Source organism: Bos taurus, chromosome 9 (genome assembly GCF_002263795.3).
Source record: "Bos taurus isolate L1 Dominette 01449 registration number 42190680 breed Hereford chromosome 9, ARS-UCD2.0, whole genome shotgun sequence".
Classification (NCBI taxonomy): domain Eukaryota; kingdom Metazoa; phylum Chordata; class Mammalia; order Artiodactyla; family Bovidae; genus Bos; species Bos taurus.
In genome coordinates this window covers 16499952-16515313 of record NC_037336.1, presented here as the reverse complement: position 1 = coordinate 16515313, position 15362 = coordinate 16499952, and positions in this window count along the sequence as shown.

The following is a 15362-nucleotide window of genomic DNA, read 5'->3' as shown; positions in this document are numbered from 1 at the left end:
ACTAGTTTGAACATCTGGAAGTTCATGGTTCAGGTATTGCTGAAGCCTGGCTTGGAGAATTTTGAACATAGTTTTGCTAGTGTGTGAGATGAGTGCAATTGTGTGGTAGTTTGAGCACTCTTTGGCATTGCCTTTCTTTGGGATTGGAATGAAAACTGACCTTTTCCAGTCCTGCGGCCACTGCTGAGTTTTCCAAATTTGCTAGCATATTGAGTGCAGCACTTTCACAGCATCATCTTTCAGGATTTGAAATAGCTCAACTGGAATTCCACCACCTCCACTAGCTTTGTTCATAGTGATGCTTTCTATGGCCCACTTGACTTCACATCCAGGATGTCTGGCTCTAAGTGAGTGATCACACCATCATGATTATCTGGGTGGTGAAGATCTTTTTTGTACAGTTTTTCTGTGTATTCTTCTGTGTATTCAATTATTCTGTGTATAATACACCTCTTCTTAATATCTTCTGCTTCTGTTAGGTCCATACCATTTCTGTCCTTTATTGAGTCCATCTTTTCATGAAATTTTCCCTTGGTATCTCTGATTTTCTTGAAGAGATCAATAGTCTTTCCTGTTCTATTTTTTTCCCTCTATTTCTTTGCACTGATCATTGAGGAAGGCTTTCTTTTCTCTCCTTTCTATTCTTTGGAACTCTGCATTCACATAGGTATATCTTTCTTTTTCTCCTTTTTTTTTTTCTTTTCTTCTTTTCACAGCTATTTGTAAGGCCTCGAATGCATCAGACATTCAATAAATGCTCCATGATTGATGCAAATACTCATGAATAAATAGAATATATACAAGTGAATGCTATTATCTCTTGTAGATAAAGGATTTTTACAAAGTATTAGTTTTCTCTTATATTTACTAAAGATGCCCTTTATATTGCAACCTACTCCAGTACTCTTGCCTGAAAAATCCCATGGATGGAGGAGCCTGGTAGGCTGCAATCCATGGGGTCATGAAGAGTTGGACACGAGTGGATGACTTCACTTTCACTTTTCACTTTCATGCATTGGAGAAGAAAATGGCAACCCACTCCAGTGTTCTTGCCTGGACAATCCCAGGACGGGAGAACCTGGTGGGCTACTGTCTATGGGGTCACACAGAGTCGGACACGACTGAAGTGACTTAACAGCAACAGCCGTTTATATTATGTAATGAGAATATATTAAATTACTAATTTAAGCAAGACAGTTTATAAAGTTTAAGTTAAAAATAACACTTATTTGTAATTTCAGCAGTTTTAACATTTTTTATATTTTCAGAATATATTGAACAGAGACATTGACATTGAAGTAATTTTTACTATATTATTTTCTAATATCAAATATTTATGTTTGTGATAACTCTTGTATGTGTATACCTAAGTCACACTGGCTATAAGCAGTCTATGAATTCTTGTACAAGAACATTCATATTCTATAACCTGATACAGAATAGCCACTTTATTTTTTTATAGAAAATATGCATGAAGGAGGAAAAGGTGATCATGTTAACAGAACTTTGGATATATGAAACATCAGGAAAAAAATGTGAATGAAGATACATCAGCTGTAGCTCTTTAAACCATCTTTCCATGTCACCATAATGGTGGCATGAAAGTCCTGGGTGATTCTCTTAAGAGTATCAAAAGTACCAAAAAGAGAGACAAACTCCAGATGCTTATTAGGCAGTGTTGCAATTCACTGTCAGATTTTTAACTGTGATGATGAAGCACTGGTGAATTTGAAATTATCAATGATCATAGGGCTGGGAAAACGTGTGGAGTGAACAACCCCAGATTTGATGTGCAACTCAAAGATCCAGAAAAAAATGACCAAATAACCTTCTCCTATAAAGTCAATTTGGTTTCATTGTACTGACAAACTCAGCTGGCATCATGGGCCATGAAGAAGCAAGAGGAAAACACAAGAAGGAAAATTCTTAGATTTTTTCTCTAGGGATATAACACATACAAATAAAATGCCTTAGAGGGAGAAAAAAGAAACATCAGCTGTACGTGTATGGCCAGATGTCATCAAAAACAACATTGATTCTGCTAAAAAGATACTATAGTACCTCTACTATTAGAGCAAAATCACTTTGGGGAAAGTTTCCCTTTATTTCTCAAATACTGTTAAATGATTTACTTCTAGATAATAGAAAAAGTAGAGTCTAAAGTCTCATTCAGTGTATAAACAAATAATATCTTGAATGTATTAGTGATAAACAGAAATGAAATGAGATAAATCATGCTTGAAGATTACTTTTAACATAAACTTGGAATTTGTTGAAATACATTTATAACTAGAGTTTAAATTTTGGCAATATAGCTTCTTTTTTGTCAGCTAACCTTTCTTCTTTTATTTTCTCTTTTGCTAACAAACTGTTAGACAGTTACAACATAATTTTTCCACATTTATCCAAATGATTAGCATTTCCTGGAAAGGAGTTTATGAAAAGTGGCCCCATACCAGATATTTATTTTGATACCCAGCCTTGACAACAAGACCCAAATGAATTAAGTTTTCAATTCTCCCCCATTTGAAGATGTTTATGAATAAATATATACTCCCTAGAAGTTATATTTAGGTTTTGCTTTTGTAGTTATGATATCTTAATTTCTTGCTTCCAATTTCTTCATAAAATAGTTATTGTTTAAGAGAGATGAGGAACTGAAAATGTTACTCAAGAAAGAGAAGATGCAATTCCAAGAGACATCCAGAAAAAAGTACAGAAGTTTCTTAGTCAAAACTAAAGAATCAGTACAAAGACAATAAAATATCTTCCGTGGTTGTGTGCTAAGTTGTTTCCATTGCGTCTGACTCTGACTCTTCGCACCCTGATGGGCTGTAGCCCACCAGACTCTTCTGTCCATGGGATTCTCCAAGCAAGGATACTGGAGTGCGTTGTCATGCCCTCCTCCAGGGATCCTCCCAACTCAGGGATGGGACCCACATCTCTTACATTTGCTTCATTGGAAGGCAGATTCTTTACCACTAGTGCCTCCTGGGAATTCCCAAAATATCCTCTACCTGTAGAATAACACTATGGGTGTGTTTCATAAGAAAATAAAGTGAAAGTGAAAGTCACTCAGTTCTGTTCGACTCTTTGCAACCCTATGGACTATACCATCCATGGAATTCTCCAGACAAGAATCCTGGAGTGGGTAGCCTTTCCCTTCTCCAGGGGATCTTCCCAACCCAGGGATCAAACCCAGGTCTCCTACATTGCAGGCAGATTATTTACCAGCTGAGCCACCAGGGAAGGAAGTTAATTGAACTCAAATTCCCACCAATAAATGTTTGTTGAAAATATATTTATTAAAGAATATATACAACAGTAATAAAAATGAGAATCTTGTCTGAGTATCTGGGTCTCACAAGGACCTAGGAATGTCACACTGAGGCTTCTAAAAAGAGAAATGGTGTCTGGAAAGTGACATGGCTAGTTATTCATTCCCTCTTTCCCTTCATGGTAACTGTAAGTTGTTTTTTTTTTTTCCCCTACATCTGTGACACTATTTCTGTTTTCACTTCTACTGAGTGAGAGGCTGGACTTGATAGTGTTTGAGTAAGGAGCTTACACAGTGGTGGAGGTTTGGATTAGCTTTAGAAGAGAATGGGTGAGAAACTGAACAGGTACAGGAGAAAACATTGACAGATGGAGTCTAGAGTTTGAGAACAGGTGGAGGACAACCTGCCAGTCCATTTTTATTATGTGATTTCTTCCTGATCATGAGATTTCAGGCCTGCCAAAAATCTTCACCCAACTCCCTGACTAGGAATGATGAGGACAGATGAAAAGATTGCTCAGAAGATCAATCACATGTATTTAGAGAGAAAAAAAATAGTTAAGAGGCTGGGAAGATGGAGAAGTCAGGGACTGGAAGGCTTGAAGAGACAGATACCAGTGTAAGCAAGATGGGGATTTGGATAAGAAAGTAGGACCTCTGAACAAGGTGAGCCAAATTCCCAGATGATGCTATGGTGTGTTGCATGTGGTAGGTTCAATCTGGCCACAACTTCTTGGCAGCTCCTCATTACTCTGAGTCTGACCAGGCCTTCAGACTTGCTCTGATCAACAGAACATAGACGAAGTGAAGGTGTGTCCATCCTGAACTCTAGGTCTGTAGAGGCCTCGTGGTTTCTGCCTTCCTGGTCTGAGAACAATGCCCTGGGACTGTGATAGAAAAAAAAAAAGTTCATGATGAAAGACCATGGGAAGAGTGGGCCTAGCCTCTTCTCAACTGAGCCCATCTTCTACCCAGTTTTGGCTAAATGGAGCCATGGGGGTGAGCTCCAGGACACCAGCAGAAGGATGGCCCAGTCAGCAGACAGACGGAGGCAAAATATTAAATAGTTGTAAATTCTGATGTATTTTTTAAGACTAAATAAGCCAGGCATGTTTGAGGTCCAGCTGATAATCCAGAGCAAGCAGAAGATGAGATCAGAAAGAACAGTGGTGGTGAGCAAAGTGTTGAACATGCAGAAGATGAGATCAGAAAGAACAGTGGTGGTGAGCAAAGTGTTGAACATGCAGAAGATGAGATCAGAAAGAACAGTGGTGGTGAGCAAAGAGTTGAACATGCTTAGAGATTATTGGACTTGGACTTGAACTCTGAGATACAAAGCCATTCAAGATTCATGCAGAGGAATGACACGATCTGCCTTGAGTTTTAAAATGATCATTTTAATGAATAGCTACAATATGACATTATATGCAGATATGGTGTGACATTGCTCTGTTCATCAGTTCACTGAAGATCAGTTGGCCTATGGATAGAAAAAGTTGGGATTTAGCAGTCCAGTTGACAGCTAAATTGGATAACTTGACTCCCAATATAGAAATGTTGGCTTCAGTTTTTGTGCACATTTCTATTAAAATTTTGCTTCTCCAAGCCTCTAAGTTACTTTTCACAGTTCCTGCCTGAGTTCATGATTTCCCACATCATCCAAATTAGAGCCTGGGTCAAGTAAAAAGTTGTAAAAACACATATTTCTATGCAAAAGTAATTTTTTTCTAGATTTCAGAGTTGTATTCTATAACTATAACCAAATTAAATATTTTTTACAAATCAGAATTTTTTTTCAGTAACTCTCATAAAATCTTTATTGCTAAAATCTGTCAAAATACAATTAACCAGTGACGTTGCTCAGTCATGTCCGACTCTTTGCAACCGCATGGACTGTAACTTACCAGGCTCCTCCATCCATGGAATTTTCCGGGCAAGAGTACCAGAGGGGGTTGCCATTTCCTTCTCCAAGGAATTTCCTGACCCAGGGATCGAACCCAGGTTTCTCACATTACAGGCAGATGCTTTACCATCTGAGCCACCAGGGAAGCCCAAAATACAATTAAAAACCTCATAAATAAAATCTTTGGGATAATAAAGCTGCATTATTTAAATTTACATTTACAACTTTCCACAATGACATCTCCTTAAATATGACACCATATTCTAACAAACAGGTAAGTTTTACTAATAGCAGTACAACAGCCTACCTCCAACCTTTGAAGTAGCAAGACTAATGTCATATTTTATTTTTATATTCAATTATCTATGCCTAAAATATAATAAATACTGAGTTTAAATGTGTCAAATATGAACTCAACAATAATGCATTTTGCGTGATTCCATCTTAAGGCATTACTTCAAATTTTTTGCTTGGAACCAAAGAGTTGTCAGGAACAGGCCTAAATAATTACAGAAACGAGAGGAAAAGAGGCTTTTAATAAGAAATTATAAATCAAGATAACATCTAAAAGTATAAAACTTGGGTCTGGAAGGAAATATATGCTGAGAAAAAATGACAGCATGATCTTAACACATTTTTTCAAGATTCAGACAAATATTACTATCTGTAGCAGGGTAATATATTAAAATAATAAATTTGTATCTTATATATTTCCCCCTGTCCATATTCTAAGATCTTTAATAATTTCTTAGAGAATTTTGCAGTTAGCAAAGCATAAATTACTATTTCAGAGATTATTGGGTATAAACATTGCATTGTTTTATTTAAAAAAGACATCTTTATTACTTTTTATGCTCTGGGAGAAATTAAATATTAGAATCTGATCTTTAAACATTCAATAGAAGTGCCCCCTCAGTAACCCTGGAACCATGCACTTTGGAAAGGAGAGGTTTAGCTCATTTGCAACTTTTCCTGTCCTACTATGGAAACATACACTGTCTAATCTGTTTTAATAAAGTATAGAGTGCTTTAATAAATTACATTTTCATTGGAAAATTTCCATTTCATTCAAGATATCTTTTCAAAGAATTGTGCAAAGTAGTTTTTTTTGAGTTTTCAAACTTTAGTCAATTTCTGTGATCTTTTCCATTTTTTACTTATTACATTATATATCTGTAATTGTCTTAGTTTTCCTTTGATTGCATAACCTAGTACCTAGTGGTTCAACTATTTTGCCGACTTTCAAAAAAGTAGATTTTTAAAATTTGTTTTACTGTTTTTCTAACTTATTAAATTTATCTCATTAATTCATTCTTTCAGTTGATTTTGGCTTTATTTTAATATTTTACAAGTATATGCTTAATTTATATCTGCATGAATATATTTAATCCAATTTAATCCAATTTAATATTATGAATGCTCCCATAAGTACTGTTTTACATGTATCCCAGAGATTATGATACATACTGCTTTCTTTGCCATTCTTTTCTACAAATCTTATAAAATTTATTTGACCTTCCCTCTGCATCAGCAGTTTCTTATAAAGTTTTAAGATCTCTAACTAGGAGGATTTTTCCTTTTATAAATGCAATTTTTATTTTTATTTAATAGAATATTAGATTTATTATTTATTTTTGTTCGCTTGGAATTTACTAAAGGTAAATTATCTGTGAGGCTTTTATATTTGGTCCTTTTTGTTATAATCTTATTTATTTATTTTGGGCTGTGCTGAGTCTTCATTGCTGTGCGGGCTTTTCTCTAGTTGTGGTGCGAGGGTTTCTCATTGCAGTGGCTTCTCTTCTTGTGGAGTACAGGCCCTAGAGCTCACAGGCTTCAGTAGTAGCAGCACGTGGGCTCCATAGTTGCAATTTCGCATGTTCTAGAACATAGGCTCAATAGTTGCCATCCACCGGCTTTGTTCCTCGGAGGCATGTGAGATCTCCGATCAGGAATCAAACCTGTCTCTCCTGGACTGGCAGGTGGATTCTTTACCACTGAGCCACCAGGGAAGCCCTGATCATTCCTTGTATATTTTCTAAGAGCAGATAAAAAGAAGATATACACTCTAATTACACTTACTGAAATCATATTTCTTTGACCTTATCTGTGTCACAATATGCTGCATTTACTAACTTTAATTGATGTTTGATTCTCAATTATTAAAGATACGGAGATTAACTATATCACTTGACCTAACAAAATCTCTTTCCCTTTGTTTCTCATTTTATGATGGTTGTGTCATTTCCTCTTTCTTATATGGCATGTATATTTCATTCTGTCACTCGTCTACATTTACTTTTCCTTAGATTTCAGCCTAGTTAAGATTCTGTCCCTGACTTTTTGCTCTAGTTTCCTGAAAATATACATTTGGCTAAATGTTCCCCACTTTCTCATAAGGCCTATAAGAACAATATTTCCTGAATTATTCCCCGCCACCCCCATTTGGTTTTCTTACTTGAAAGACATTAAATATGATATACATTAGGTGGTTGCAGTGGAGTGAGGGAGAAGGAAGTGCAATTAATGATGGTAAGAATGTGAATAAGGGAATGTATAACAATATGACAGAAACTTCAGTTAAAACAGTGTTCAATGCTGCATGGAATGCACACATATATTTTGTACCTGAAATTTATATGACTCAATGTCATTATTCCAGGCAATAAAACTTTAAGTGTCTGTGGATGAAGTAAAATTGTGCATATTAATTTATTTTAAATAATAGTTATATGAATAGTTATTACAGGCTGTTAATTTACTCACAATTTATTGAGCAGCAACATACCCTTTGTGCTAACTTGTATCAGAAAAGGAGACAGACAACAATCCTTGCCCTCTAGGAAGTTACATTTACACTAGCTAAATATATATGTAGAGCTTTTCTCTACATAATCTTTGAACATTCTGTTCTTCTGAGTCTGAGATTATACACAGCTTTTTAACACAATTTGCTTATGTTTCTGAAACATATTTTAGTTGTAGAGAACTATGTACTATATATTTGAGAATAATAATAATGTCAGTTGCATATATAATGAAATATATCGAAAGTAAAATGCTGTGGGACTTCCCTGGAAGTCTGGTCCAGTGGTTAAGACTCTACATTCCCAATGCAGGGGGCATGGGTTCAATCCCTGGTCAGGGAACTAAAATCCTGGATGTTTCAATTTTGTTGTTGTTCAGTCCCCCAGTCATGTCTGACTCTTTGCAACCCCATGGATGGCAGCATACCAGGCGTCCCTGTCCCTCACCATCTCCCAGAGTTTGCCCAAGTTCATGTCCATTCCATCATTGATGCCATCCAGCCATCTCATCCTCTTATGCCGTCTTCTCCTTCTGCTGTCAATCTTTCCCAGCATCAAGGACTTTTCCAGTGAGTCAGTTGTTCACATTAGATGACCAAAATACTAGAGTTTCAGCTTTAGCATCAGTCATTCCAGTGAATATTTAGGGTTGATCTCACTTAAGATTGACTGGTTTGATCTCCTTGTTGTCCAAGGGACTTTCAGGAGTCTTTTCCAGCCCCAGAGTTTGAAGGCATCAATTCTGTGGCATTCTTTCTTCTTTACGGCCCTGTGCACACAACCATGTGTGACCACTGGAAAGACCATAGCCTTGACTATATGGACCTTTGTCGGCAGAGTAATGTCTCTGCTTTTCAAAACATTGTCTAGATTTGTCATCACTTTCCTGCCAAGAAGTGATCATCTTGGCTGTAGGCACCATCTGCAGTGATTTTGGAGCCCAAGAAGAGGAAGTCTGTCACTACTTCCACCTTTTCCCCTTGTATTTGCCATGCAGTATTTGGGCCAGATATCATGATCTTAGTTTTATTTATTTATTTATTTTTAATATTTAGTCTTAAGCCCACTCTTTCACTCTCCTCCTTGACCCTCATCAAGAGGCTCTTTAGCTTCTCTTTACTTTCTGCCTTTAGAGTGTTATCATCCACATATCTGAGGTTGTTGATGTTTCTCTCACCTATCTTGATTCCAGCTTGTAACTCATCCAGACCAACATTTCTCATGATGTGCTCAGCATATAGGTTAAGCAAATAGGATGACAGCAGATAGCCCTGTCATACTCCTTTATTGATCTTGAATCAATCAGTTGTTCCATACAGGATTTTAACTGTTTCTTCTTGACCTGCATGCAGGTTTCTCAGGAGACAGGTAAGATGATCTGGTATTCCCATCTTTCTAAGAGCTTTTTACAGTTTGTCATGATCCACACAGTCAAAGGCTTTAGCATAGCTGATGAAACGGAGATAGATTTTTTTTGTTTGTTTTTTCCTGAAATTCCCTTGTTTCTCTATAATCCAATAAATATTGGCAATTTGATCTCTAGTTCCTTTTCCTTTTCTAAATCCAGCTTGGGCATCTGTAAGTTTTGGTTCATATAGTGCTGAAGCCTAGCATGCAAGATTTTAAGCATGACCTTACTAGCATGGGAGATGAGTGTAACTGTCCGATGGTTAATGCATTCTTTGATACTACCCTTCTTGGGAATTGGGATGAAGATTGACCTTTTCCAATACTGTGACCATTGCTAGGTCTTCCAAATTTTGTGAAATAATGAATGTAAAACCTTGATGGCATCCTCCTTTAGGGATTTGAATAGTTTTGCTAGAATTTTATCGCACCAACTAGCTTTATTAAAAGCAGGGCTTAAGTCCCACTTGACTTTGCACTTTAGAATGTATGGCTCTGGGTGACTAACCACACCATTGTAGTAATCTGGTTCATTAAGATTTTTTTTTAATACAGTTCTTCCATGAAGAACATATATTCTTCATGTTCCTTTCATGTGTTCTTTCCATCTCTTATTGATCTCTTCAGCATCTACTAGATCTACCATTTTTATCCTTTATTGTGCCCATCTTTGGGTGAATGATCTCTTGATGTTTCAATTTTCCTGAAGAGATCTCTAGTCTTTCCCCTTTTGTTGTTTTCTTCTATTATTAAACACTGTTCATTAAGAAGTCCTTCTTGTCTCTTATAGCCTTTCTTTGAAACTCTGAATTTAATTGGATGTACATTTCCCTCTCTCCCTTACTTTTCAATTCTCACTGTTCTTCTGCTATTCATAAAGACTCATCAGATTATCACTTAACCTTCTTGCTTTTATTTTTCTTTGGGATGGTTTTATTCATCACCTCCTGTATGATATTATGGACCTCTGTCCATAGTTATTCAGGCACATTGCTAGCTAGATCTAGTCCCCTGAATCTATTTGTTAACCTCTACTGCTAATTCATACAGGATTTAAGTCTTGCCTGACTTGCCTACTCTTCTTCCTGGTTTTCTTTAGTTTAATCCTGAATTTTGCTATGAGAAGCTGATGATTTGAGTCACAGTCAGCTCAAGATCTTGTTTTTGCTGACTGTATACAGTTTCTCCATCTTTGGCTACAAACAGTGCAATCTATTTGATATCAATATCAACCATTTGGTGATGATCATGTGTAAAGTCATCTCTTGTATTGTTGAAAAGGGGTATTTCCAATGGCTCTTGGCAGAGTTCAGTTAGTCTTTGTCTTCATATTGTTCTCTAAGGGCAAACGTGCTTGTTTCTCCAGGTATATCTTGACTTCCTACTTTTGCAATTCCAATCCCCAATAATGAATAGAACATCTTTTCTAGGTGTTAGTTCTAGGAGGTCTTCTAGGTCTTCACAGAACTGATCAGCGTCTTCAGCAAGGGTGGTAAGGGCATAGACTTGGACTACTGTGATGTAAATGTCTTGCCTTGGAAATGAACTGAAATCATTGTCATTTTTGAAGTTGTATCCAAGTATTGCACTTCAGGCTCTTTTGTTGATTATGAGGGTTACTACGCTTCTTCTATGGGATTCTTGCCCACAGCAGTAGATATAATGGTCATCTGAACTAAATTCCCCATTCCCATCCATTTTATTTGGCTAATTCCTAAGATGCTGATGTTTATTCTTATCATATCCTGTTGGACCACATCCAGTTTTCTTTGATTCATGGACCTAACATTCCAGATTCCTATGCAATACTGTTCTTTTCAGCATCTGATTTTACTTTGAACACCAGACACATCCACAACTGAGAACTGTATCCACTTTGGCCTAGCCACTTCATTCATTCAGGGGCTATTGTTAATTCTCTTCCTCTCTTTCCCAGGAACATACTGGACACCTTCAGACCTGGGGGACTCATCTTTTGGTGTCATATCTTTTTGGCATTTTATACAATTCATGAGGTTCTTACAGCAAGTATACGGGGTGTTTTGCCATCCCTTCCTCCAGTGGATCACATTTTGTCAGAAGTCTTTGCTATGACCAGGGTCTTGGGTGGCCCTGTACAGCATGGCTCATAACCTCATTGAGTTACACAGGCCCCGCCACCACCACAAGGCAGAGATCCGTGAAGGGGGGAAGTTTCATGGCCCAAAACAAAGCAAAGCAGAAAACACCGTGAAAATGCAAATAGTGCAGAAAATGCAAGTGGATACTTCAAGAAACTTTTTTTTTTTTTTTAAGAAAAACATTGTATTTCACAAATAATGATTTATGTTTATTAGAAGCACTTTTGTTGATACTAGCTTACTAGTATTAGAGCAATTATATTGCTTGTAATTCTCAAGTATTTTATTCGGTAACTTTTTTCATTTTGCTTTCAAAAAGCAGAGGGAAATAAATGTTGACTACATATAATTGGAGAATGGTGAGATTTTCTTCACTAGAGAAAGTTCAGATTTCAGTTATATACTTTTCAGCAGCACTTTATAAACATGAATATCTTAGTTCTTGCCATCTAGTGGTAAAATTATCAATTTCTAGGCCCAACTCCCCAACTAGAATATGAGCTCATGCACACAGGCAGATGTAATGTCTATTTATCTTTGCATCCACTGTGATTAAACAAGATTTGATGCATAATAAACCTTCAGTATATTTTCTGCCTAGAACTACATCTTTCCCTATATCTTAAGTGCCAGGATAAGACTAGATTTGAAACACTAGATACTGCCTCTGTGTTTTTCTCTAAGCAGAACAGTGTTTTGCTTGCATTTCCAAATGTAGGTGGTCAGACCTGCTTGTAGAGAGGGAACTGGGTCACGGGGACAAATTGGGTTATCTACATGGAGACCTACAGCTCGGCTCCATGAAAGGCTGCCTTTGGTGCAATGTGCTGCAGTGCCTTGCTCAGCATGTTAGGCACAGGGAGTGGGACTTGGCAGTTGTTTGGTCAGATCAGTGGCCACTCTCTCTTGATTCTCAGTCCCTTAGTATTTCCGCCATGCCAGCCTCATATGGAATGCTTTCCTTAAATTCTCTCCCCTGAGCTTCCTACAATTTAATCATGTCCTAAATAGCTAAGAAGTGGAAAATGGATGCACAGGGGTTGGCATTTGCTGCCAAGTGGCTGCAAATAGCGTGACATCAAGATGTGAAACCCAACTAAGTGTCAATGTCAATAATGTAAAGCAGCAGGAACAGGTCAATGAAAGCACAAGCCCTCCCGTGCCAGCTGCCCAAGGCCAGAAGCTTGCATACTACAGAGTCCCAGGGCCTGAGAGAGAGCTAGGACTTCATAAGTCAATCTGAACCTTCTTATTTCCATACAGACACTCCTTCTGCATGGACAGAACAGAAGGTTACCCAAGGTCATCCTGAAATATTTCCACTGAAGGAAATGTGCAGTGTTTCTGCTCCTGGGAATAAAACTTCCCAGAACTACATGTGATAATTGAGGCCAAGTGATAAAATACATCTAGTTTAATCATTTTTGAAAGGTGGAGAAATCCATTTGTAATATGCTGAGTTAAAACTGAATTATTGAGGCAATGACCTAACTGAGTTAAAAATTACACTTTGCCTGAAATACATGAACTCTTTCATACATTGTATTATGTGAATCAAACAATTCAACCCTAAAGGAAGTCAACCTTGAATATTCATTGGAAGTATTGATGCTGAAGCTGATACTCCAATACTTTGGCCACTTGATGTGAAGAACCAATTCATTAGAAAAGACCCTGATGCTGGGAAACATTGAGGGCAACAAGAGAAGGGGGTGACAGAAGATGAGATGGTTGGATGGCATCACTGACTTAATGGACATGAGTCTGAGCAAATTCTGGGAGATAGGGAAGGACAGGGAAGTCTGGAATGCTGTAGTTCTTGGGGTTGCAGAGTCAGATATGACTTAGTAATTGAACAACAACAAGCATTATTATGTGAATCAATCACACTTTGTTTTCTAAGTAGCATTATAAATAGAAATGATTCCTCTTGACCTCTAAATCCCCATCTTGTTTTTCAAAATTATTTTTCATTGACACACAATAAATATATTTTTAATCACACCTTGGTAAAGACACACACACACAACTGTAGCATGAACAAAAGCATCATAGAATAATACTCACCCTTTGCATTATGCAGCCTCATGTTTTCTGTTATTTACTATTTTATTTCACTTATTTATTTTATAAAGTCATCAGCACTTTAATTTTTGCTCACACTAAGCATACATTCTCATTCTAAGTCAGCTGTGGTTCTGCTTCATGTTGTCTTCACCCAGAACCTAAGATGATGAAGTAGATTCTATCTAGAACATTGCCATTTCTTGTGGCACGTGGAGAACTATATGCTGGTTTGTAAGGCATTTGCCCCCACATGAAACACATTTCACTCACATAAGCAAGTCAAGACATGTGGCTAAGTCTGATATCAGATTCAGAAGACATAATCTTCCTTCAGAGATAATTAGCAGTTATTTATGAATAGTGATTATAATGTAGTCTACTGCAGAGATTTATGTACATTTATAGTTTCTTATAAATCTTAAAGCCATGTTTATATTAAGTATTATTCACTGTATTAAAGAGATTACAAAATGAGGCTCCTAGATCAAAGAACTCATGGACCCAGCCTGAATTTAGAACTTCTCTAGGAGCTTTCCTGGTGGCTCAGATGGTAAGAGTGTCTGCTTGCAATGCGGCAGACCCAGGTTCGATCCCTAGGTTGAGATGATCCCCTAGAGAAGGAATTGTCAATCCACTCCAGTACTCTTGACTGGAAAATTCCATGGATGGAGGAACCTTGTAGGCTACAGTCCGTAGGCTCACAAAGAGTTGGTCACGCTCACATGACTGAGCGACTTCACTTTCACCTCATGATATATAAACCCATTCTCATAACCTATACATCTTTTAAATCACATCCCAATAGACTGAGATTTCACTTACAAGATCTCCCCAAACCTAACAATTACAGTAATGAAGACATAAGCTTATTAATGATATTCTACCATTAAAAAATAACTATTGTCCCACTGAGAAAGATTGAGCTCTGCAGCTTGAATAACTTTGTTCCATGGATGGCCAAAGAGGTTGGGAATGTGGAAAAATATTTTTATTTTCCATAATGACCTATTCTAAAAAAATAGTATTACATTAAGAAACGAATTGAATTACAGAGCCATGAGATAACTGGAACGGGTGAACTAACATCACATCCAATTTTACACACACAAGGTGTTAGATAAACCTTATTTCTGGAAAAAAAAAAAGGGTTTAAATTATTAATTTTATGAGTGTAATATGTCTTTAATATTCACCATAAGAATGTAAAGCAATCCTTACTTAAATCCAAATAGCTAGCAACTGTGTTTCTTTTTTATATAATTTTCTTGACAAATTACTTTCTAGTTCTTTTAGAGCATTTTAATGGGTGAACTTCTAAGTGCTTTGCATATTTTACCTCAATTCATCCACACAATAACTTATAAATCAAGGAATATTATTTCCTTTATTTGACAAATAAGCAAATAAGAGGGCAGAAGTGAAGTAATGTGCTTATAGTCACCCAGTCGGTGAGTGAGAGAGTCAAGGTCACACCCAGGCTCTCTGGCTCTAGAAAATATGTTCTAATTTTCTAATTATGATAAAAAATAATATAAAAATTACCATTTTAACAATCCAATAGATTTAAGAGCATTTTCACTGTTGGGCAGCCATGATCACCATCCACTTCCAGAGCTGCTTTCATTTTGTAAATCTGAAACTCTACCCATTAAACTATAACTCCACACATTCCCATGACTGCCTTCATTTTCCTTTCAGTTTCTATAATTTGATTACTCTAGGTACTTAATATAAGTGTCATAACACAGTACTTGTCCTTTTGCTACCGGTTTAGTATTTTTTTT